At 46.1% G+C, this 12,050-nt stretch overlaps 1 long non-coding RNA gene across 1 annotated transcript; it reads right to left on the bottom strand.

Annotated features, from left to right (window-relative positions):
• Positions 1 to 318: 318 nt before the first annotated feature.
• On the bottom strand, positions 319 to 11,815 carry LOC127023307 (uncharacterized). Its single transcript, XR_007767420.1, has 2 exons — positions 11,725 to 11,815; positions 319 to 1,952 (listed from the first exon to the last, which is right to left on the bottom strand). It is a non-coding gene; the product is annotated as an uncharacterized LOC127023307 (long non-coding RNA).
• Between the last annotated feature and the right edge of the window lie 235 nt (positions 11,816 to 12,050).

Genomic DNA, 12,050 nt, shown 5'->3' with positions numbered 1-12,050 from the left:
TTTATGGACAAGGACTCCTCATTTATTTTTCAGTCCCCTCAGAGGAACCCCACCCTGTTCCACTATAGATCAGTGTTATCTATATACTTCACTATGATAAACACGGTAAATTTTAACCCTTTCCTTATCTGGATGTACTTACTTGAAAGGAGTGTTTAATGGTACCTTCAAGACAGATGTGAAAACAAAGCAGCAGAGAGGCGAGGCAGCTGGAGGTCAGACAGCTGGAGGCAGGTACCCTTAGACTAAACTTGCTGTGGGACCTCAGGCAATTCATTTAACTCTTCTGATCCTGTTTCCTCAGCATGTTGTGAGAAGATAAAACAGTCCAACCAGGAGGAGGGTAGGAGCCCCAAGAAACAATTAGCTAGTGAGTATAACATGACACCCAGACGATGGAGGATATTGAGTTCCACTAAGTGACATTGGTGGTGGCAGTTAATCCAGGTTCATGGCAGGGGAGTCAGAGCGATGCTTTGCTTCTGGAATCCGAATCAGCCCATTTTGGAAGGTAGCAACAGCCAAGCACTGGGTAGGGTTTGCAAGGAGATAAGAACAGTTGTACTGGTAAGAGTGGCCAAAGGTTCATCTGGTATCCTGGCTCCAACCATGGTCAAGACCAGAGGAAGGACACGAGAACAAGCGTGGCACGTATTGTACTTACAACCAGTTTCATTTCAGGGTCTGCCTGAGCTGGAGCTGGGGAAACTCCTTGGTCAGCTATACACGAGGGAGAGATAATCCACTTTCAAGCAACCTGAGAGATGGGACAAATTGCTTGTGTCCTGTTTTAGGGGGCAGATGCCCAAGGCACTGGGGTGCAGTTCTGTGGTGTAGCCCTGAAGGATGGGGACAGTTTGGCACAATGACTGATCGTAACTCAAGGGTGGCAGTTCTGCCGTGGGTGGTTTCTACTCTTTCTGCTCAAGCCTCTGTTCTGTGCACTGAGAGGGGCTGGGAGGGTAAAAAGAATTGAGGAAAGCAACTTTTTCACATTCACATACGAAGCTACTCGCAAATTCATATCATGGCTCTGAGGTGTCTGCTGCCATACAAATACCTCTCTCTGCTCTTTGTATAGCTCACAGGGAATGTATTATCAGGAGGATGTATTGTGACATTTTTGCAATACTATCCTCTGTAGCATATTCCAGAGCATCTCCCTGACAATGGAGTTCCTTCACATGCAGCTCCTGTTATTAGTGCTGTGTGCCCTTCCCAGAGCGACATTCTTAGGAGTGATGGGTTTGAAAAGCAGTGACAACATGCAAGTTATAAAGAGGGACAAGAGGTTATGCAGCAGTCTTAATGGATTTCAGTGGAGACAGAGTTGAAAGCACCACAACTCTCCATTACTGGGAAAACTTAGCCCTAGAATTCAGACTTAGTCTGTGCGCTTTCTTTTTTTACATGCTATTTCTTCTCATTGCTGTCATTTACTCTGAAAGCATATTTGGTTACAAGGTAGAATTTGACAGGATCTTTCTGTTTGTCTGTATTTCATGTTTGTTTTTCTTCCATAGAAGATGAAATAATACAGCTATTAAATTTCATTTTTGAAAGTATCATAGAAAAGTCGTGCGCACACAAACTCTGAAAGGAAAGCTGATACAAACTCCTTGATTGTACGTAGAAATATCAAGTTGATAGGGAACCCTAGAATGGAAAATATCTTCACTTTTGTGCATCTCTGGTCAATTCTCCCATAAGAACTTCTCTTGGCTTGGGACCTTGCCTTGTGTTTGTGAACAAGTGTGGGCATCAGAATGTGTTTTTACAAGTGCTTTGAGGCACAAAGAAGAAAAAAAAACCATCTTAAACACCAGTGAAAAATAGTGGATCATTGAGTCCAGCGTAGCTGAGAACATGCAGTCCCCTTTGGTCAGAGTTCATCCAAAAAAGGAAGACAGAAGACGACTTGTTTCTTTGTTTTGGTCCCAGCATCATGGCCCCTGTTTTGAAGAGTTAAAGGATTGAACAGTGCATGTATTTGGAAACCATCCACCTCTTCAAGGGTGCATATAAATGCTGGGTTCAAGCTTTGCTAGTGATTGTCAGTACCTGCAAAAGCATTAGAGCTTGACAGTTGTAGAATTGCCAAAACCAAACACTGAAAAAAACTAGCTCCAAACTCTTTAGGGCTGCTGAAAAACCATGGTATTTACCTTATTCTTAAAGTGTTTTTCTATTATTTTAATCTTTTTATTATAAATTTTAAAATGAGATCTGCAAAGAGCACAGCCTGAAAAACTGTTCACTAGCCTTCAAGTCAGCCAGAGAAAGCATGGTGTTTGGCCACCAAGCAGCACACGCTGCCCCCTGCCCAGCCCACAGGTAAACAAGGAGCCCAGTGGGAATTAGGTGATTCTGGAAAAGCAATGATTATTGACTGGGGCAAGTGAAGAGACATGAAAGAGTTCCTTGGGATAATGTAAACAAAAGAGGGCACACATTGCTGAGTGGGAGCAGAGGGAACAAGAGACAAGGGTTGGACGCTCTCTTTCAGCAAGTATCCTTGCTGCATTTTCTCTACAACCACCACAGCCACAAGCACATTATTGTTAAGTAAAGCAAAAAAAGGCACATCCAAGAGCTGAGGATTCTAAAAGTCACCAACTAACAAAACCCAAAGCAAATCCATCATAGGATGTGGGAGGGGAATAATCTCCAGCACTCTTCAGGAGAGCCAGGTACCCTGACCTGCCCCATTCCAGTGTCACTAGACACCTAGTTGTTTTCAGTGTTGTATGTTTGTACAATGTCAATGATAATGACTGGGTAAAGAGATGAGGTATTTTGTCACATTGGAATTCAGTTTCCTTTGCATTGCCATGGCAATGCATGAGCAATTTTGATCACTAGCTGAGACACTTCAGTATATATTAATACAGCTTTTACCAAGGAGAGAGTTGAATGACAGCTATGTTTGTAAGTCTGATTTGAACCTTCTGCTTTTTATGCTGTATCAAAAGCCATGCACCCAGAGAAATTTGAAGGGAAAAAAAGTAGACTTTACTTACAGCAACTTAAGAGAAATGCCTGAAGTTGAGAGAATATGTTTAATTCTTACTAAATAGGCATCAACATCTTTAGCTGACTGCAAGGCAAGAAAGTCCAAACTCCCTTGAGGCAGCAAGTTCTAAAATAACCTTCTACTGCAGCACTTTGCTGTCAGAAGTTCTAACTCATGTTTCTACTCATCTGTCTCCCTAACATCTTCTTGCTCACTGGGGCAGGAACTGCTATTTTATCCCCTATTTGTATAAGGTGTGACATAATAAGAACACCAGACCCGTGTCTGAGGCCCCTCAGGTCAAGAGAAGTTCTAACAGCCCCAGTTTGTACTTCTAATGGATTTAATTTTCCCTATTCCTACTGTTTTCTAACTACAAGAACGTTCATTATGTCCCTAATGAATGTTTTAGGTCTGAGCAGAGAATGCAGGTGCCCATGTCAGCAGCCAGTTGTGGAAGGAAGTGGAGGGTGGCAGGAAAGCAGGTGAAGTGGGTCCTCTAAGCACCACACTCTCAAAAGCAAAAGGGTCACAAACCGGCTCCCTGCATGCCCAAACTCAGTCTACATTTGCCTTCTTGTTACTAAGAAAAGAGGACACGCCAAGAGTGGTCTCCTATTCCCAGTTCCCACCCATTTCTTAGAAGCTGGCCAAGTCGCATGTGTTGTCCGAGAGTCTATATGTATGTTTGTCCATGATGACCAGGAGTCAGTGGGGATGAGAAGAGGCAGCATCCACCAGGGCTGATAAGCACTGCAAGCAGCCGAGGAGCTCAAATGGTCTCAGCAACCTGAGCTGGAGCAGAACAGTGCCGAGGAAAGCTCCCACCACAACACAGAATTTCACTGCCCCAATTATTCTAGAATAATTGAGGTCGGCTCAACCACTGGAGGCAGAGCTCCTCTGACAGTAAGATAATGGCTCTCCAAAGCTTTGGAAAGGTCCAGCGTATGGTAAAACCAACAACGCACGTTGACAACAGTGTGGAATGCAATGTTCATACCCACAGAACTTTCCCTTTGGTCATAAGAGCCAGGGCTAACATGGCAACTGTGACAGAGCTTTTGCCAACAAAAGCCTCTAAATGTTTTGAATTGGAGCCATTTGAATAAGTGCCTACCATGAAGATGTGCTCCTTGTTCTCTGTCAGATTAAATAGCTCGCCACCCCATTTCTTGCTGACATCTTTGGGTTCTCCAGGCAGAGCCCCTAATGGTTAACACATCAGGATCTGCAATCCAGTTCGCTCATCTGGAACAAACTGGATGTCCAGCCCATAACTTAGCAGCTGTGACAATGCTTGAAAGCCAGACTGACATCTCTCTAACTCAGATACACATTCATGTCAGCTCTTGTAAAGTTTGCACGTTAGGGATCTTTCTTTATGCAGATGATTCTTATGGGCACACAGACTTTTGCCTGCAGACTCCTGCCAGGCCAGAAAAAAAGTAGTGCATTTTTTTTCTCCAGATACGATTTCTTTCTTTTCCGCTACTTAGCACTTTATTGCAACTGGAAATGTTTCATAAAGCCACCAGCCTAATTAAGAAGACACTATCTAGATCCTGTTCTGAAATACGTGCATTTAGAGTTAACTGTACATGCAAACCAGAAATATATGCATATGTATATCTACAACCATTTTCGTATTTTTGGCCAAGTGAGCATATTTTCTGGGATCAAGTTGGATTCTGATCTCTGACTAATTAGTGTGCAGGACTAATATTTTCCAAGGGAGTTTAGTTGTGAAAAATGCATGTTTAACTGCATGTTAAGTTTGCAAGTGTACTCTCTACACTGCCACGTACTGATCAGGAATTGTGTGAAAAAAAGTCTTTGTCCATTTGCATTAGTGGTTTTTTGATTTACCAGCACAACCATTCATGCAAGCTAGACACTTGGCTGAATTTAGATTTTGTGCATGCGTGTGTATAGCTAAGTGCCTTGAAAAAATCTAGGTCAAACACTGTAGACAGCATTTGGGCTGACTTCTGTATCCACACACTCTTTGCTCGGTAAGAAATGGCTTCTAAGCACATTAGAGAAGAAAAGTGGCAAGAGGAAGTTCCGATCAAACAAAATGGATTTGAATCACCAAATCTCCCCAAAATGTAGCTATTGAGACTTTCTTAAGAGAAGCACTTCCCATTTTGTTCAGCTCTATTAAAATAGAATCAAGCAGTGCTACCACTGTAGCACAGTAACACAACCCCGCAATTTGATATGCATCCTGCTGTTTCTCTTAGAGGTTCAAACTTGAGGTTGAGCCTGCTTGGGGATTGATCTAGTTTTCCAGCCTTGCTTTTCTAAAGAAGTGCCTGGGTACTTATACCCTTAATTCAGACTTGCTCGTATCCTTTATTCTCTAGAAAGTTCCTCAGATTTACTTGGTGGGAAAACAAATAGACACTGGCAGACAGTACCTGATGGCAGCTGAAGCCATCACCCCATGCTCAAGCATGAAGGGAGTCTTTATGCCAAAGCTCAGCTTGAACAGGTTTGGTGGGAAAAAATTGTTTCTCTTTTTTCACATGCCCATCAAAGTTTGAGGTCTTTGATAAAATGACACCTCAAACCATCTCATTTTGCTCAGCCCATCAAACATGTCAGCATCATCACAGCAATTTGTAAAGCTAATTGATTGATGAATCTAAGGGAAGCACTTGTTTGAAGCATGTAGATGGTTCATAGATATCTTTAGCTTAGTCCAAGTTGGTAATGTCTAAAAGACAGACAACATTCTCTAACCTTCATGTTTGTTTGACAGTGATCACTGCCAATCATAGTTAAAATGACTTCAGCTTTTCCATGACAAGACCCTCGTTGTCACTGCTCTGAATAATGTAAAGAAAGTGGAGAGCCACAAACATAAAGACTAAGCCAACAGATACAGAGATAAACAAGTTTGGAAAGAGCCGTCAGTGTCATCTGGTACAGCAATCCTAAGCAATCGTGGCATTGACCACTACTCCCACCAGATCCAGAGGTCTTCCCCTCCATACATTCCCACCACTCTATAAAACATCTTTTCAGGAAACTCAGGAGTCCCACTAAAAAGATCAGTGACAGAATTCCCTGAAACAAAGAGTGCTAAGTATGTCTTACCCTGTCTGAAAGACACAGGGAGAGCTTCTCGCTTTCTCTGCTTCTTGTATCAACATGTCACACAGTCACTGCAAAACGCCAGGAATAAGTAGGTAACTATAGTGCTCAGGATGCATTTGTCTAACCATTGTTTCTGATGGCATATGAGACATCAGCTAGCTGAAAGGAGGAACTCCCTGCCAGTGAGAAAGGGACTGCTGAATACATAAGAGAAGTAATGAACACTGACCCTGGTTTTCTTGGGCTGTATTTCCATGAAAGCACAGGTGTCAGGAGAAACATGGCTGCCCAACGGGAAAAGCAATTAGAAATGGTAGGTTTCAACAGTAAGTAGCTCCTGCTTGAGAGACCTGAAAAAGTGTCCCTGCTTCATTTTTGCTAGTTCAAAGCTGGTGTATGAAAAAGTCACTGAGCACAACAGGAGAACAAAGACCCACAGGGGGCCAGGAGCCGCCAGTGATGAGGAAGGACCAAGGGGAAGAGCTGGTTCTGTGGCAGAGAAGGGCTCTTCTCACAGAAACGCCAGCTGTGAAATGTCCTGAATGGACACGCTGAGTGACAGCTGAGATCTGAGCTAAATTACAGTTAGATATTAATAGTAAGTTTGATTATTGGACCTCATTTCGCAAAAGGAACCTTGCTTCTTCCTTCCCAGTCTAATCCAGTCAGGAGGAATTTGAGGTCTGTGTGCAGCCACAGAGCTATGATCTCACTGAGATCAGAGAGACGTGGTGGGATAGCTCACACGACTGAAGTGCTGCCATGGATGGACACAGGCTCTTTAGGAAGGACAGGCTGGGAAGACAAGGAGAGTGAGGGAGACCATAAGCAGCACCATGGGATGGGCTGCTGGTGGCAGAGGAACAGCCGGGCCTCCAAACCCAAGTCACAAAGGTTTAGTGTGACGAGGAAGAAAAGAGAAATCCCTGCAATCACATTGAAATTCTCAGGTGAAAATACTCTACAAACTCAAACAGGCAGTTTGTGAACAAAGTCCTCAACAAAATATTATATATATATAATGCGTGTGCATGCATGTGTGTGAGTATACAAAGAGTCTATTGGCCGCATCATCCTTCCTTTACACAGTGTCCATTGTCTACCATACAAAAAGTACCACCACTGAAGCAATTTGTAGTCATCCTGTCCAACAGGCATCTCAAAGAGGCCAAGACAAAATGAGCGTGGAAGTTGCAAACCCAGTATTTCCTTGAAGGCTGGTCCTTCCCTTCTCCCATCCCCAGGTCCAGCTGGGGTGTATAGCAGCAGGCAGGACAGGAGCCTGCAGGGATAAATAGCAGACCTGTAGCCACAGGTCTTTCATTCCAGCAGTAAAACCCACATTGGCAATAAATCAGGTGGCAAGCAAATGTGTCAACAGATCCTGCCAAGTCATTTTAAACTGCAGTTGTTGGGTCTTTTCTGTAAGATTTTGATGTATATATTTGGCCCATTAGAAAAATAACTTCATTTTCAACCACAGTTTCTGTAACGGAACAATTCCCTACTTCACTGCAGATCTCTCTAGATAGCCAGACTAAAAAGCACGCAGTGCTTGGCTCAGGTTAGAGGCGTAAACAAGCTGGCATTGCACAAAGGTCCATTTCTCAGAAGCCTGGCAAGACAGTTCAGCCTCCTCTGAAGGGCAGCAGCAGTTATGACAGCCAGTGAGTGGAGACAGCAAACGCAGCAGCATCATCCAGACCTGACCTACTGGAGCGTGGATCCAGGTTTCTGTGAAAACAGAGCCAGGCCAAGCACTTGGGGATGGGTGCAGCGGGATGCAGCACAGAGCACACTCGCACGCCAGCGTGGCTACAGCCAGTGGATGCTCAGCTCCAGGTTGCTCACTCTGCTCCTAAAGCCCAGCCAGTCCCCCAGCCTTAGCGCTCACTAAGATGATGTGCTGGAGGAGCTAGTGCCCAGAAGCTGCAGAAGGGCTTTATGACTCCATTTAGCATGTTACAATACCCTAGCATGGGCACAGCTCCATTGATAAACCAATGCTCTGTGGTAGCATGGATGCATCCTTCCTTGGGGTTGTACCAGCAAACAAACATCCGTCTGGAAGCAGACTTGCTGTGAGGTTCATGGATGAGCAGAGCTCACCCTCATTTCTCTTCAGTCACAGCATCTACAAGGGTTGCCCTCTTCTCAGCTCTGTGGGCCAAAACCAGACCTTGAGCTGTGTGATGCCCATTTGCGTAGGGGCTACAGCCTCCTGTCTGACTCACAGTCACCCTGGCATAACCTGGTGTAGGTGAAGCCAGCACGGGATGCCCATCTGGAGAGATGTCGGCACCACTGAGTCCAGGATCCTTCCAGCATAACCACCCACTTCATAAGAGCACCACAGAGATAAAAGTAGAAGTAGCACCAAAAAATTCAGAGGCAAAACTGAACTTAAAGGCAAGGACTGAGAGCATGAAATATCCAGAAAGTCATCCCAGGCACAGCCGCTGTGGCTTGGAGCCCCTTCAGCAAAATGCAATCGCTCCCCTTCCCTCCCAGCCTCTCTAGCATGGCCTTGGGAGATGCTGCTTAACATTTTTCAAGCCTAGGACAAGGCAAAGAATCATTTGGTTGAAAAATGGCCTTTAGTAGAACATGAAAGATTGTATGAAAAACTATTGGCTTTTTAGAAGTGTTTCCCCTTTTTTTGATTTTTTTGGTGACATCCTCTATCAGTCTTTTTTACTGCAGCATGCAATGTAAACTAGCCCTTGGTTTCTCTTCTGGAATTATTCTTATGTTAAGATACTTTTTCAATCAAAAAACTAGCAAAACAGTTCATCTACAGAAAATCTGCTTTTGGGAAGCTGAAGTTTGCATTTTCTGGAGGCAGACACATGGAGCACAGTCATTCAATTCTGCTTATCTCAGTATGCAACAGAGGTACAAGACAGACTGATCCCCAGCCTGCCCCATCCAAGCTCTGCACAGTCCTACCCAGACCCTTATTTTCCTGCTACCAGGTGCGAAGTTACCGCATTGCAAGCTGATCCTCTCATTTCACCAGCCAAATTCCTTGTTCGTTCTCTGCTTAGATTTTCTAATGCAGCCGGTGCAGAAGCAGCAGCCTACTCTCCCACAAGTTTCCAAGCCACATGCACTGCTCTCCAATTGCTCCCCCTGCCCCGAATCATAGAATCACAGAACGGGTTGGAAGGGACCCTAAAGATCATCTAGTTCCAAACCCCCTGCCAAGGGCAGGGACACCTTCCACTAGACCAGGCTGCTCAAAGCCCCATCCAGCCTGGCCTTGAACACTTCCAGGGATGGGGCATCCACAGCCTCTCTGGGCAACCTGTTCCAGTGCCTCACCACCCTCACAGTGAAGATTTTCTTCCTAATATCTAATCTAAATGTACCCTCTTTCAGTTTAAAGCCATTAGCCCTCGTCCTATCATTACATACCCTTGTAAAAAGTCCCTCTCTGGCTTTCTTGTAGGCCCCTTTAGGTACTGGAAGGCTGCTATAAGGTGTCCCCGGAGCCTTCTCTCCTCCAGGCTGAGCAACCCCAAGTCTCTCCGCCTGTCCTCATAGGGGAGGTGCTCCAGCCCTCTAATTGTCTTCATGGCCCTCCTCTGGACCTGCTCGAGCAGGTCCATGTCTTTCTTACGCTGGGGGCCCCAGAGCTGAACACATTACTCCAGGTGGGGTCTCACGAGAGCAGAGTAGAGGGGGAGAATCCCCTCCCTCAACCTGCTGCCCACACTTCTTTTGATGCAGCCCAAGATGCGACTGGCTTTCTGGGCTGCGAGTGCACATTGCTGGCTCACAGTCAGTTTTTCATCCACTAATACCCCCAAGTCCTTCTCCTCAGGGCTGCTCTCAATCCACTCATCGCCCAGCCTGTATTTGTGCTTGGGATTGCCCCAACCCATGTGCAGGACCTTGCTCTTGGCCTTGTTGAACTTCATGAGGTTCACACGGGCCCACCTCTCAAGCCTGTCAAGGTCCCTCTGGACGGCATCCCTTCCCTCCAGCGTGTCGACCGCACCACACAGCTCGGTGTCGTCAGCAAACTGGCTGAGGGTGCACTCGATCCCACTGGCTGTGTCGCCCACAAAGATGTTAAACAGCGCCGGTCCCAATACCGACCCCTGAGGGTATTTGGGCAAAGCAAAGTTCTGTGCAGGATCTCCAGCCAACCTGGAGCGGTGAAAGGGACCAGCTAGTTACACCACAGAAGGCTTCTTTGTGCTGATTTCAAACAACACTGTGTAGCTGATATTTTAGGAGCAATATCTGAGAAGAGATTTGAAGAACTGCTTATGTGATGGTTTTGTTAACAGCGGTGAGAACATGCACAGGGAAGCTTATTGATTCCCTTTATTGGGCAAAATTTGCTTCCTAGAATTCAGAGTTAGAGATGGGCCGCGACTGCAATACCAAATTACCCTGAGCTGCTTGCACGGAGGAATCGTCCAGAGGGTACGGCTGACCTGAACAAACTGCTTGAATAGCTGCTTAAGCACACCAGGCTACAGCTCTGACCCACTCAAAGAGTCAGGAGAGGAAGGAGGGAAGAAGAGAAAACAAAATGAGAGCAACAGAAGAGGGAAGGTGTCTGTGGCTTTCTCTGTATGGAGAAAGACCCACCCTGCCCACTGACCCTGGGAAAACTGCTGCCGTTTGGCATGCTTCACTGATGGATCTGCAGTGGTCATGGAGATGTGGGATAGCTGGAGTATGCAGGGCCATAGCAAGACATTTTCAGGGGGTGGGGGGTGTCATCAAACCAATATGCATCCCTTTCCCACCCTAAACCCTCCTTATAAACTTAGATCACATGGGAAACCCCGGAGGCCTGGCTTCTAGTCCAGCAGGTTTGAAATAGCCAGTGTCCCAGTTACACTGGTGCTCCAGCAGGCATGCATTGCCCTTTGGTGGAGCAAATCACCTCCTACAACACAATGGAGCAGCACTCAGCCTGCTCAGAGGTCCCCGTGCCTGAATACAAACCGGGGGGGGGGGGGGGGGGGGGCTTGTGTAATTACAGAGGCAAGGAGGGAAATGGTGTGTGTGGAAGGAAAGGGAGGAGAACCAGCAAGACTCTTGGAGCTGGGTACACAGCAAGTGCTGGAGGGAAGGGGAGGAGGGCAACCACAGTCAGCACTCAGAGTTATTCACAGGAACCACATACCTCTTCATCCTCATGCACTCATGATGAAAGAACCCCCAAATTCTAGTGCTTTCTCACCAACCTCACGGATCACTGACAGTCTGCAGTTTAGGAGTATCTGCTCTAGACCCCCTGTCCCACTCATCCAAGCAGCATAGCACAGGGGCTACGTGGTTGGTATCATCCTACAGAAACTGGCCAGGCAAAACTCATCTGCATACACACAGATGATCCCCCCTGTTGTGTGCTTTAAGGCTGATTTTTTCCCCCCACTCTGCAGCTTCTCCCCTCTCACAGAAGAGGGTTGCAAGTGCTCCAATGTGCAGAAACAGCAGGACAAGCGCCCAGGGTCCCCCTTTCTGCTGGCTCCAAACCACATCCGCACACTGTTCAGCCCCAGGCGACACCATGCTCTGCTCCACACTGCACCTCAACAGATGTAGTCCACATCTTGCCTCCCCTTCCCAGCAGCTCATACCTGCTCCTTCACCGCTGTCTCCTCCACATGTCCCATCCAATCCCTCGTAGAAGTGCTCCTCCACTCCATGGCCAAGGATAAGCTCATTTTGCAGAAGGATAAGGATGTCCTCTCCCAAGTTATCATTGCCTCCTAGAGACACAGCTGCAATTTCTGAGAATTTACAAGTCTATCTGTTAACTCCTTAATAAGCATCATGTGCTAATGTGGTTGGGGACCTGAAGAAACTTGATAACTTGATAACAGCCTCTTAATGGTGCTGACTCTTCAGCTGTCCTGCATGTGAAACCTCACCAGTGCCTTATAACTAATTCACTTGGGATTTT

This window comes from Gymnogyps californianus, chromosome 17 (genome assembly GCF_018139145.2).
Source record: "Gymnogyps californianus isolate 813 chromosome 17, ASM1813914v2, whole genome shotgun sequence".
Lineage (NCBI taxonomy): Eukaryota > Metazoa > Chordata > Aves > Accipitriformes > Cathartidae > Gymnogyps > Gymnogyps californianus.
Note: the sequence above shows the minus strand (reverse complement) of the source record. Positions and strands in the feature narration are given on the sequence as shown.